We start from the raw sequence: 14,692 nt of genomic DNA on the forward strand, positions 1-14,692 counted from the left end.
AGTTCTGATTGGCTGGGCTGAAGTATGCATGAGAAGGGAGACAAGCTCCCTCAGCTAATTAGCACTTCAGCAGAAGACGATATGGACACGTCCACTAGGTGAATACTTAGAGCTATTTAATAGAGTACTTCTGTAACCAACATGCCTGCTATGCCATCGTTGCTTTCGATGTCTGTTTTAGTCAGTAAATGTGTGAAAGAACCAGGTTCGTGCATGAAAAGTTTTCCTAAGGGAGTGTGCCTTGAAGCTCGTAGTGGTTATCACAGGAAACGAGGGTGGATCCAGAGCAGCACCAAAGGTCAAGCCTTCATTGAAACAAATATGGAGGGAAGTGACTGCATGCTCAAAGTTGTTAGCTCACAAGTTTGCCAAGACCAAGTGACGTAAGAAATTGATGAAGCCTACATGGTTAATGGGTAAACGCTTAGGCCAAAATTATTTAGGTACTGTTGATTAGGACTACTGGAAATCTCAAAATAATTATGTTAGTGCAGAATACCTTCCACTAGATGTGACGTCCATGAAAGAATGAAAATGTTCGAGTTGTACTTGCGTGCTGCATGAAGTTACTTTTAAAAAATTCAGCAATGGAAACAAAATGGTTGGTTAGTTGGTTAGTTGGGGTTTAATGGCACAAAGGCAACTAAGGCCATGCTGCGCCAGTCACAAGACAAAAGGAAACGAAAGGTTAAAGCAGGCAAACCTGTATTGCATTATAGTTCGCGTAAATAACCAGTTGTCTCTAAAAAGTAGAATAGGTTAGTAAATGGCACTAGTGGGTCATCTGCCAGTAATAGGGCAGGGTGTAAAGAAATTTAAATTATATAGGTTGTGTAAAAGCTTCCGTCGCTGTGTTTCAAACTGTGGACATGTTATAAGGATATGTATTACTGTAAGAGGTTGATTGCATTTTTCGCAAGTCGGCGGGTTTTCTTTACGGAGGAGAAAGTTGTGTGTTAAATGTGTGTGTCCGATCCGAAGTCGACACAGGATAACCTCATAGAACCGTTGCTGGTGAGTGCATGACTTCCACTCACCAATTACGGGTTTAGTAAGATGTAGCTTGTTGCTTAAGCAATGGTCCCATTTCTGTTGCCATTTGGACGTCAAGGCCTTCCTAATAGCCGTGATACTGTCCCGATATGGAAGCGCCGTGTCATGTATTTGTGCACTGCCATTGATGCACACCTATCCGCTGCTTCATTTCCCGGTATACCGACACGGCTTGGTACCCAGCAAAACCTAATTGACCGGCCGTATTTGTTTAATGTTACCATCTTTAAAATGTCCCCTATCAGGGGTTCACATTCGGATTTCGCGTGTAGAGCCTTCAGTGTGCTTAATGAATCAGTGTATATTACTGCGTTTTCGTGTTTGTCGGCTATGCTCTTTTTAACTACAGTCCATATTGCGTATACTTCGGTTGTGTAGACAGAGGCATGTTGTGGTAATCGAATACTTGTTTCCCAATTTTCCGTTATGGCTCCCACACCCACGTGAGCTTTTGTTTTCGATCCATCAGTGTAATATTGCATGTTATTTTGATATTTGTCCAGAAGTGCACGGAATTCTTGTATAATGTGTTCGTGTGGGATGTCTCTTTTCTTTAGATGTGTTAACGTCCAATCACATAAGTGTGTGATATCGTACCACGGGGACGACCGTTGTGGTTTCTTGGCAACCTGGAGGACTTCGTGGGGAATGTCATAGTCCCGACAGTATTGCTCATACCGCAGGACAAGTGGCCTAATCGCATTCGGTTTATTTGTGTAGTGTAAGCGTGTGTTGCATTGTGTGAGGATGTTGTAGCATAGGTGTTGTGGTGAAGACTGAATTCTGAGTACGTAGGAAAAAGTGAGGAATGCTCTGCGCTGCTGTAAGGAGGGTTCATTACACTCGACGTATAAACTTGGAATAGGTGAAGTTCGGTAGGCACCACTTGCCAGTCGCAGTCCAAGGTTATGTACCGGATCAAGTCGTTGGATGTAGAACTGTCTGGCTGAGCCGTAAACCACGGAGCCGTAGTCTAAAAGGCAACGCACAAGAGACCGGTAAACACGTAAAAGGCACGTTCGGTCGGAACCCCAGTGCTTATGAGACAAAATTTTAAGGATATTTAGAGCTTTATTTGCTATAATCTTTAGTGCTTTTATGTGAGTTAGGAAGTTAAGTTTGGTGTCAAAGGTTACTCCTAAAAACTTATGGTCTTGTTTCACCGGCAGTATGGTGTCGTTCAGTTTTAGGACTGGATCGCTGTGTAGCCCTCGTTTCTGAGAGAACAAAACAGTAACTGTTTTTAGAGCGCAGCTCTTTGGCGTCCGTTCCTGGGTTTCGCGTCGTCGTCGTCGTCGGCGTCGTCGTCGGCCTCGTAACCAGCTCCGCCCCCCTTTCATCCCCCCAGAGCTAGCAGCGACCGACTGATACCGCTGGATGCCGCTGACGCCGCTAGAGAGTCAAGATAACGTGACTGCATAGAACACCGTCGCCGCCATGCAGAAAGAGTATCAGTCAAAGGCATCAGTCAGTCGCTGCTATCTCTTCCCTCCTCCCTTTATCGTGTTGTCCGCTTGCTGCGCGCGCTTCTGCCCCCATCGTTTGCCGCTGGGTGTACACGCCGCCCCCCTCCGCTTCCGCTTACTGCTGGTTGCTCTCGACGGCGGCGATGAGCCTCCGCTTCGGCGGCGCGAACTGCAGGGTCTTCTCGGCGGCGGCGATGAGCTTCTGCTTCAGCCTCGCTTACTGCTGGTTGCTCTCGACGGCGGCAATGAGCCTCCGCTTCGGCGGCGCGAACGGCAGGGTCTTCTCGGCGGCGGTGCTTAGCCTCTGCTTCCCCCACGGCTGTGAAAACCTCGCGAGGCACTTGTATAGATCTCGTCTTTGAGAATCAAGCATTGGTGTACCAAGTCGAACATATATCAGTCTATTTCTCCGACCACAAAGCTTCCTTCATGACTGTCAAGAACTGTTAGTGGAGTCTTTGTTAAAGGAATACGTGTGAAAAATAAAAAAAAAATTCTGTGATAGCGCATACATGTGTTGCTCGATTTCTTTGCCTCAATCTATCCAAAAGGTGAAACAGCTTATTTGCTGCGCTCAAATTTCGCATTAGGAAGTAACGTAATCGTCGGCAATTTTTTGTGTGGAGAAACGGAAACCATTTTTCTTGGCCCGTTGTGTAAGTTTGTTTATTGTCATTTGAAGCTGCCTTTCACAGGTTGTGAAATTTGAAGCAGGGCAAGCCACTTGGATATCGTCTACGTAAACAGAGTGCATAAGAGACGACGGTATGATCTTATTAACTGAATTCATCTTTACTATAAACAACGTCGTGCTGAGAACACAGCCTCGCGGAACGCCATTTTCCTGCGTAAATGTATTAGAATGAATGAATGTGTGTGGTTTAGTGGCGCAAGGGCCAGATATGGCCAAAGAGCGCCAAGACAGTGTTAGTGATTTCGCGGTGATGATAATGAGTACTGTGAAGATGTGACTTGGCTGTAAAGAGGCCTAAAAATAGTCGCTGTGAAGTGCGTAAAATCTACGTGCTATAAAATTATCGCGATGTCTAATGACGAATACTATGAACATTAAAATCCATCGTAGAAGAATGACGCATTGTTTAAAATATGCGAGATGTTAAATTGCTTACTGCACTACTGCCTCGCCAGAGCCCTTGGACCACAAGGGCCTAGAAGCATGTGCTATTCAAAATAATCATCGCAGCGGCATCCTCTGAAGAGAGGAAGCGCTACGAACGTGTGGGGCTAATAACATGCAATACAACATCTTTCAAAAAACCTAGGACGGCGTTGGTGTCAAAGAGTGGTTCTGGACCAAGTAACATAACACGATGAAGGGGGATGTGTTGCCGGTACGCTAAGAGAAAATGTTTCTTTCTTTCAGATTCGGCTTCCCGACACTCCAGTAGGACGTGGAGGACGGTCAGCCTCTCCCCGCATCTACCACAGGTTGGAGGCTCGTTTCCCGTGAGTAAAAAGTTATGTGTGACAAAAGTGTGTCCTATTCTTAGACGGCAGAATAGGACATCTGTCCGGCGGGATCTTGTTACAGGATGCCAGAAACCTAATTGTGGCTTTATTACATGCAGTTTATTATTTATTTCTTCGTCCCACATGCGTTGCCAGTGGTTTCGTAGTTTCCTTCTTAAGAAAGGCTTCAGGTCTGTGACAGGGACCGAAGCAGTAGAATGAACTGCATAAAATGAAGTTGATGTGGCCATCTGGTCGGCTAGAACGTTTCCCTCGATGCCCCTATGTCCAGGCACCCAGCATATAATCACATGTTGGTTAGATATATATGCTTTACACAGTGCGGAGTCGAGTTCATAAAATACTGGATTGTTGTGGTTACAGAAAGACACCGAGGCCTTCACAACACTGAGGGAGTCCGTATATATAGCTGATTTCTGGAGTTGTGATTTATTTATCTGCTTTACGGCCGACAGCAGTGCGTAGGCCTCAGCCGTAAAGATACTAGTTTCCGGATGCAGTACGTCGGATTCCGACAAAGATGGACCGACGGCTGCATAGGAAACCCCCTCGCGCGATTTCGATGCGTCTGTGTAGAACTCGGTGCAGGCATACTTGTACTGGAGTTTCCGGAAATGCATTTGGATTTCGATATCTGGAGCATACTTTGTGACTTGCAGAAAAGATATATCGCATTGTATGAGCTGCCACTCCCATGGAGGTAGCAGCTTGGCAAGATGCATTAGGCGGAGCTCGAGGAGTGGGACGTGCATTTGATCACTAAGCTCCCTCACACGTAGCGAGAAAGGCTGTCTTACGGAGGGACGATTATGAAAGAGTAGCATATGTCATATCGTTAATAGTATTAGAACACGGATGTTGAGGATTACAGTGGACTTTCAGAAAATATGTTTGGCTGATGTATGTTCTCTGGATATGAAGTGACCACTCATTCGATTCTGTATATAAACTTTGTATGGGACTCGTTCTGAAAGCTCCTGCGGCCAAACGGATACCTAGATGGTGAACAGGGTCTAGCATCTTTAGCGCACTTGGAGCGGCAGAATGATAGATCACGGCACCATAATCTAATCGTGAACGAATCAGGCTCTTATAGAGATTAATTAGGCACTTCCTGTCACTACCCCACAAAGTATGGGATAGAAGTTTCATTAGGTTCATTGTTTTCAGAGATTTTTCTTTAAGATGTTTAATGTGGGGGACGAAAGTGCATGAGTCTGTAGTCTAGTATAACACCTAGAAATTTGTGCCCTTTGTTTACGGGTATTTGTTGTCCACATAGTTCTAAGCAAGGATCTCGGATCATTCCTCTCTTTCTTGTAAAAAGAACGCAAGAGCTTTTGTTAGGATTGATCTTAAATCCATTCTTGTCTGCCCACATTGAGACTTTGTTCAGGCCATGCTGTACCTGTCTCTCGCAGACTGCGAGGTTACAAGATTTGAAAGATATTTCTATGTCGTCCACGTAGACAGAACAAAATATTGCCGATGGTAATGAAGCGCGAAACGTGTTCATCTTCACGATGAAGAGTGTGCAGCTGAGCACGCCTCCTTGGGGTACACCCGTTTCTTGTGTAAAAGGACGCGAAAGTACATTACCGACTTTTACCCGGAAGGTACGACTGGACAGATAGCTCTCTATGAGGTTTAGCATATTCCCATGGATGTCCACTTCCGACAATCCCTTAAGATTCCGTAACGCCACGTTGTATCGTACGCCTTCTCCATATCGAGGAATACGGATAAGAAAAACTGTTTGTGTACAAATGCGTCTCGGATATTTGCTTCTACACGTACAAGATGGTCAGTTGTGGAGCGCCCTTCTCGGAAGCCACACTGATAAGGATCAAGCATTTTTTTCTGTTCAAGGAAATGGATGAGTCGCCGATTTATCATTTTTTCAAATACCTCACACATGCAACTTGTGAGGGCTATGAGGGCTATCGGGCGGTAGCTTGCCACTGAGGAAGGATCTTTGCCTTGTTGTAAAACAGGGACCACAATGGCTTCTTTCCATGTGGTCGGAAGGTACCCTGCGTCCCAGATAGTGTTGAAAAGTGTAAGTAGTGTAACTCGCGTGTCATTGTGTAAGTTTTTCAGCATTTCGTACATGATTCTGTCAGATCCCGATTCTGTCATGATTCTGTACATGATTCTGTCAGAAGAGCTGCTTTGAGCGCTCTTGCATGCGCTCAAAGCAGCTCTCAACTCTGCAATACTAAAGGGGCGGATGAACGGTTTATTCTGCCGATACTTTCTTATGAGTGGCTTGCGTTCTTCTAGTTCTTTATATTTGAGAAAGGGTTTTGAATAATTGTTGGAACTGGACACGCTCTGAAAGTGCTCCCCAAGTGAGTCTGCTTGTTCAAGCAGGGTATCGCCTTGAGTGTTTACTAGGGGGAGTGAATAAGTTTGTCGTCCTTTTATCCTGTTAACCCAGTTCCAGACTTTCCCCTCCTCTGTATAAGAGTTGATACCCGATAAAAACTTCTGCCAACTCTCTCTTCTGGCCTGTCGGCGCGTTCTCCTGCCTTCGGATTTGGCTTTTTTAAAGTTAATAAGATTCTCCGCAGTGGGAGAGGCGAGCAGCAACCCCCACGCTTTGTTTTTTTTCTTACGGGCGGTCCTACATTCGCCGTTCCACCACGAGACGCGCCGTTTGCATGCGAAACCACTTACTTCAGATAGGCATTTAGATGCGGCATGTATAATGAAGGCTGTGAAATACTGCACAGCAGCATCAATTCCTAAAGAGGACATGTCATTCCATGAGATCCCGGTGAGAGTTCAGAATTTCTCCCAGTCGGCTGTATCGATTTTCCACCTAGGAGCCTGTGGTAGACATTCGTTTTCTTTATATGTTCTTAGTAGTATAGGGAAGTGGTCGCTCCCGTAAGGATTGTCGTTAACTTCCCATTCAAGTTCAGACAGTAGTGACGGGGAGACTAGGCTAAGATCTATTGAAGAAAATGTTCTGTTTGCAAGAGAATAGTATGTCGCTTCCTTCTTATTCAGAAGACAAGCACCAGTTGAGAAAAGGAACTGTTCAACAAGACGTCCTCGCGCATCTATAAGAGGGTCGCCCCACAGGTAGTTGTGTGCATTGAAGTCGCCAAGAACAGCATAAGGTTCTGGCAATTCATCTATAAAGGACTTAAATTCATGTTTAGTTAACTTGTAATGTGGGGGTATATAAAGCGAGCAAATAGTGATGAGTTTGTTTAGCAGTACAACTCGCGCCCACTGCTTCAAGGGGCGTTCGTAGTTGTAAAGGTTGACATGCTATACATTTATGAGTGAGAATCGCAACACCACCCGATGATGCGACGGCATCATCACGATCTTTGCGAAACGTAACATGCGTACGCAGAAAGTTTGTGTGTTTGGATTTTAAGTGTGTTTCCTATAAACACAGCACTTTTGGATTATGTTTGTGGATGAGTTCTTGCAAATCATCAAGGTTTTTAAGGAGACCTCTGATGTTCCATTGAATAATTTGTGTATCCATATTTAATGTAAATCAGTGCTGTGTGTACGGAAAGGGAGGTGATGCCTTAGGTTATAGAGCTCTTTCGAGACCCTGTAACGGGGGTTCTGCTATTTCTGGAGCATTCGAGGGAGCCTCGCCGCTCCTTAGGCGCTTGGTGCGCCTTGAGAATAGGTATAGTGTCCATTGCCTCTTGTGAGGCGCCGGACACGTGCTCTTGCGAGCGAGATGTTTCCCGAGAGAGTGCCGCCTTGGAGGGCAAGACCCCTGCGCCCACCAGCCCGGAGGTCGATGGGGATTTGGCTGCGCCGGCTGTTGCCAGCGCTGGAAGGGGCCGGGGAGGTTGGGGCAGCCTCAGCTGCGCCCACCTTCGGGGTCGGTGGCGCCGTCTGCTGGGTTGACGGAGCAGCGCTAGCTGCAACCGCCGCGCGGGCAGATGGCGTAACTGCCGACTCACGGCTTGTGGGTCGGACAGCCGCCGGAGGCCGTTGTGACGCTGCCCCCTGACGCGCCACTTCGGCAAAGCTGGCCTTAGGAAGGTGTGCAACCCGCCTGCGTGCCTCTTTGAATGATATGGTTTCTTTTACTTTGATTGTGACTTTCTTTTTCTTTCTTCCAAGACGGGCACGACCGCGAGTATGCGGCATGTGTGCCATCACAGTTCACGCAGTGTAGAGCGTTCTCACAAGCTTCAGAGGTGTGTTCTTGAGCACTGAACTTTGCACAAGCTTGGCGGCCTCGGCAGCTCTGCGAGCTGTGACCGAAGGGCTGACATTTGAAACATCGGAGTGGGTTTGGCACGTACGGCCTAACACGAAGCTTGATGTACCCGGCCTCGATTGATTCGGGCAAGACACTTGATCCAAAAGTAATTATTAGGTTTTCGTCTGAATCTCTTTACAATCCCTCCTCATCTTAATTCTTCTGACATTGATCACATTTTGTTCGCTGAAGCCCTCCAGGAGTTCCGCTTCAGTCAGCTCAAGCAAATCATCATCTGACACAACACCACGGGTGGTGTTCATTGTACGGTGCGGGGTTACTATAATGTGGGTCTCCCCAAATGACACTAGCTTCGGTAATTTGTCATATTGATTCTGGTCGCGGAGCTCCAAGAGGAGGTCGCCGCTTGCCATCCTCGACACCTTGTAACCTTGACCAAAAACATCAGTCAGGGATTTTGAAACAAGGAATGGTGAGATGTTTCGGACTACTTTGTTTGGCTTTTCAGAATGAATAACGTGAAAGTGGGGAAAATTCTGGGTTTGGCGTGCAAAAAACTTGAAGACATCTTCGGTGCGCCCTCGTTTCTGAGGGCGATCAGCAAGGGAGGGAAAAGAAGTTTCCATGAAAAAATGTATATACTCAGCAACAGCGCCGACCGCCCACCACAGAGCCCAACGAGGGGACGCGGCAGAGCTTGCATACAAGTCTGCACGACGCCAGTCGTACGCCGTCACTATAACCGAATATGGTATACCCAAGGTTGGATAGCCACACAGGGTTAACCCTTGCCGCGAGGAGAAAGGAAGTAAAAAGAAGAGAGAAGGAGACAGGAAAGGTCAAATAGTACGAGATAAAGACGAAGATTCGAGGAGGGAGAGACAGGAAAGGGCGACTGCCGATGTCCTCCAGGTGGGTCAGTCTGGAGGTGCCGTCTATGTGAAGCAGAGGCCAAAGGGGTGTGTTGCCTCCGCCGGGGGGCCTTAAAGGTCCAAACACCAAGCATCAGCTCAACCCCCAGGATCCCCCTTTCCCAGACACGGCTAAGCCGCGCACGGCTACACGCGGGAGGGTGCAAACCTCGTGTGCTCGGGTACGTGGTGTCGCAACACACCAAACGCCTGCTCACGCAGACGCCCCTGCGGGGATGTATTAGAATGAACTGTACCGAGACGTACCTGAAATGTTCTATTAGACATGAAATCAGTTAGGCAATTCAGCATTTTACCACGGATGCCGAGGTCTGCTAGGTCTTAAAATTCCGTATCTCCATGTGGTATCATAGGCTTTTTCTAAATCGAAGAAAACTGCAAGACAGTGTTGTTTATGTAAAAATGCATACCGAATTTCATGTTCTAGACGGACAAGATGGTCAGTAGTTGAACAACCCTTTCTATATCCACACTGGTGGGGGTCTATGAGGTTTCTTGATTCTAAAATAAATGAGAGTCTTATATTGATAATGCTTTCATATGATTTTGCCAAACAGCTCGTGAGGGCAATGGGTCTGTAGCTGTTTGCGGATGTTGGGGATTTACCGGCTTTTTGAAATGGAACTACTATAGCTTTTTTCCACTCTTCGGGCATGATACCTGATTCCCAGATTATGTTGAAAAACTTAAGGAGAGCTTCTACAGATGCCTGGGATAGATGAGCCAGCATGGCGTAGTGAATACGGTCGTGTCCTGGCGCTGCGTTTTTTCCCTGCATAAAGGACTCTGTTTATTTCTTGTTGTGTGAGGGGGGAATTGTACGGTTCGTTTGATGCCCCAGTAGTGGGCAGCCTCTGTTTTTCAACAGACTGTTTGTACTGTAAGAATACCTTTGTATAATTTGCTGAACTGCATACATCACGGAAATGTTCGCCAAGTATATCTGCCTGTTCTTGTATTGTTGTCCGTGTGTCTGGACTTGTAAGTAACGGTATTGTGTAAAATGAGTAATCTCCCCGAAACTTTCCTACCTGTTCCCACATGCGTTTAGACGTGACTGAACTGTTTATGGACGATACGTATTTCTTCCACGATGATTTTTCTGCCTGCCGTCTGATAAATCGTGCCTTGGCTTTGGCCTGTTTAAAGCATAAAAGGTTGGTATAGGTGGCGTGTCTTCGTAACGTACCCCAGGCCCTATTTTGACGCTTCTTTGTTTCTGTGCACTCAGGAGTCCACCAAGGGAAATGTTTTTTTCGCACAAGGCTGGATGTTTGAGGTATTGATTTTTCTACCGCTGAAATTAAAACCGCAGTGAACTTCTCATTAATTTCACTTACGCTGAGTTCATTTAAAAGGACTTCTTCGAGTTTTGCATATTTCATAAAAAGCGGCCAGTCGGCAAGATGTGTTTTCCAGCGGCGTGGCTTAGAGTTTATGGTAGGTAATGGCGATGTTAGCTTGATAAATGCCGGCAAATGATCACTTCCATATGGAGTGTCCAAGACTTCCCACTTAAAATCGGTAAAAACAGACGGTGAGCAGATGGCTAAATCTAGAGAGCTAAATTTGCGTGAGCTTAGTGAGAAATATGTTGGTGAAGCCGAGTTTAAAAGACATATGCTGTTAGACAAAATAAAATCTTCGATTACTTGCCTTCTTTGGTCTGTTCTAGCGCTGCCCTAGAAGCTACAATGGGCATTAAAATCTACTAGAATAAAAGGCTCCGGCAACTGGTGTATTAGATTTTCCAGTTGTCTAGTAGTAAAATGAGTATGGGGTGGGATGTAGAGTGAACAGATGGTGATGGTTTTAAGCGATAGAACGGTGACGGCAGCAGCCTCGAAAGAAGTACACAATACCGTTACTTACAATTCCAGGCACACAAACAAGAATACAAGAACAGGAAGATATACTTGGAGAACATTTTTGTGATGTATCCAGTTCATTGCATTATACAAAGGAATTTCTAAAGTACAAACAGTCTGCTGAAACACAGAAGCTGCCCAATACTGGCGCATCAAATGAACCGTACAATCCCCCCCCCCTCACACAACAAGAAATCAACATAGTTCTTTCTGCAGGGAAAAACACAGCGCCAGGTCACGACCGTATTCACTACGCCATGCTGGTTCATCTATCTCAAGCATCTGTAGACGGTCTCCTTAAATTTTTTTAACTTAATCTGGGAACCTGGTATAATGTCGGAAGAGTGGAAAAAGGCAATAGTACTTCCATTTATAAAAGCCGGTAAACCCCAACATCCGCAAGCAGCTAACGACCTATTGCCCTCGCAAGCTCTTTAGCAAAATCATATGAAAGCATTATCAATATAAGACTCTAATTTATTTTAGAATCAAGAAACCTTATTGACTCCCCCCCCCCCCCAGTGTGAATATAAAAAAGGGTTGTTCAACTACCGACCATCTTGTCCGTCTAGAGCATGAAATTCGACATGCATTTTTACACAAAGAACACTGTCTTGCAGTTTTCTTCGATTTAGAAAAAGCCTATGATATCACATGGAGATATGGAATTTTAAGAGACCTGACCGACCTCGGCATCCGGGGTAAAATGCTTAACTGCCTAGCTGATTTTATGTTAATTGAACATTTCAGATACGTCTGGGTACAGTTCATTCTCATGCATTTACGCAGGAAAATGGTGTTCCACAAGGCTGTGTTCTCAGCACGACGCTGTTTATAGTAAAAATGAACTGAGTTAATAAGATTATACCGTCATCTCTTATACACTCTGTTTACGTAGACGATCTCCAAGTGGCTTTCCGCGCCTCAAGTTTGCCAACCTGTGAAAGGTAGCTTCAAATGACAATAAATAAACTTACACAATGGTCTAAGAAAAATGGTTTCCATTTCTCCACTCAGAAAACAGTTACTGTTTGTTTTCTCAGAAACGAGGGCTACACAGCAATCCAGTCCTAAAATTGAACGACACCATATTGCCGGTGAAACAAGACCATAAGTTTTTAGGAATAACCTTTGACACCAAACTTACCTTCCTGACTCACATAAAAGCACTAAAGATTAATAGCAAACAAAGCTCTAAATATCCTTAAAGTTTTGTCTCATAAGCACTGGGGTTCCGACCGAACGTGCCTTTTACGTGTGTACCGATCCCTTCTGCGTAGCTTTTTAGACTACGGCTCCGTAGTTTACGGCTCAGCCAGACAGTCCTACATCCAACGACTTGATCCAGACATAACCTTGGACTGCGACTGGCAAGTGGTGCCTACAGAACTTCACCTATTCAAAGTTCATATGTCGAGTGTAATGAACCCTCCTTACAGCAGCGCAGGGCATCACTCACTTTCTCCTACGTACTCAGAATTCAGTCATCACCGCAACACTTATGCTACATCCTCACACAATGCAACTCACGCTTACACTACACAAATAAACCGAACATGATTAGGCCATTTATCCTGTGGTATGAGCGATACGGTCGGGATTATGACATTTCCCACGAAGTCCTCCAGGTTGCCAAGAAACCACGACGGTTGGCCACGTGGTACGATTTCACACAGTTGTGCGACTGGACATTAACACATGTAAGGAAAAGAGACACTCCACGCGAACACATTATACAAGAATTCGATGCTCTTCAGGACAATTATCAAAATCATATTGAATTCTACACTGACTGCTCCAAAACAAAAGAACACGTGGGTGTAGGGGCCGTAACAGAAAATTGGAAAAGAAGTATTCGTCTACCAAAACATGCCTCTGTTTTCACTGCTGAAGTTTGTGCTGCATGGGTTGTAGTTAAAAATATTATCACTGGCAAGTACAAAAACACAGTCATATACACTGATTCCTTAAGTACACTGAAGGCTCTAAATTTGAAATCTGAGTGTGAACCCCTGTTAGGAGATATACTAAAGAAGATCGCGCTTAACAAATACGGAAGATCTATCCGCTTCTGCTGGGTACCAAGTCGTGTTCGCATACCGGGTAACGAAGCAGCCGATAGATGTGCATCGATGGCAGCGCACAAAGACATAATAAACACAACACTTCCATATAGGCCTTGACGTCAAAGTGGCAACACGAATGGGACCATGGTACAGAAAACAAGCTATATCTCACTAAACCCGTACTTGGTGAGTGGAAGTCGTGCAACCACCAGAAGCGCTTCATTGAAGTAGTTCTATGCCGACTACGCATTGGGCACACACAAATCACACACAATTGTCTACTTACAAAAGAAGGCGTGCCCCGACATGTGAAAAATGCCAAGAACTAACAGTCACGCATATATTACTCACATGCACACACATTGAGGTACAAAAACGAAACCTTTTGCACAACCTATATCAAATGCGCACACCCTTACATCCTGCTTTTATTTTAGGGGATGATTCGATAGTCCCATTACCTGACTTGCGTAAATTCCTAGACGACACTGGCTTTTTACACAAAATATAGATTAACACAGCCTTTCTCCTTTTAAATAGTATTCTAAAACACCCCGTGTTTGGCGCAGCATAGCCTTAGCCGCTTTTGCGCCACTAAACCACATTTAACTTTGCGACCCACCTCGAACAGCTGCTCGTACCCGAGCACACGAGGGTTGGAACCTCCCGCGTGTGGCCGTGCGCGGCTTAGCCGTGTCTGGGGAAACGGGGATGGGTTCCTGGGGGTTGAGCTGATGCTGGGTGTTTGGACCTTCGAGGGCCCCCGGCGGAGGCAACACACCTCTTCGGCCTCTGCTTCACACAGACGGCACCTCCAGACTGACCCACCTGGAGAAAATCGACAGTCGCCTTTTCCTGTCCTTCTCTTCAATCTTCGTCTTTCTCTATCGCCTTTTTCATCTTTCTTCTCTTCACTTCTCCTCACTTCCGTATTCTGGGCGGCAAGGGTTAACCTGGTGTAATTATCCAACCTTGGGTATCTTATATTAGGTTATAGTGGCGATGCATGGCTGGCGTCTGCAGGCTTCCGATCTTATAGCGTCCCCTTGTTGGCCTCGGTGGTGGGTGGCCACCATCGCCGCCGAATTTTTCAATTTTTATGGCAAAAACTTTTCCCCGATTGACTGATCGCTCCCTGAAGAGGGGGCGCACCGACTAACAATTCAACTTCTTCATGCAACCGAAAGTATCTTTCCCCAAATATGGCATTGTCCACAGCCAGCACGAAAGGAAGACAGTTCGAATGATATCACCATTTCTAGTAGCCAAATCTCTAACTGAAGCAATAGGCCCAGGTTATAAGGTAACGAAGATGGGAAAGGGCGATCTTCTACTAGAAGTTCGCTACAAGCCACAATATGACAAACTCTCAAAACTTGTAGCGTTTGGGGACATTCCCGTTTCTGTAGGACCACACAGGTCAATGAACACAGTGCGCGGTGTCATCTCGGAAGATGACCTTCTCGAATTTAGCGAAAGTGAATTACGAGAAGGACGGCAAGAACAGAACGTCGTCAAGGTACAAAGGATAAAAATAAGGCGAGATGACAGAAATACCAATTAGGCACATAATCATCTCTTTTGGAACTAGAAACTTACCAGACTC

The sequence above is a fragment of the Dermacentor variabilis genome, chromosome 3 (genome assembly GCF_050947875.1).
Source record: "Dermacentor variabilis isolate Ectoservices chromosome 3, ASM5094787v1, whole genome shotgun sequence".
In the NCBI taxonomy this organism is placed as follows: domain Eukaryota; kingdom Metazoa; phylum Arthropoda; class Arachnida; order Ixodida; family Ixodidae; genus Dermacentor; species Dermacentor variabilis.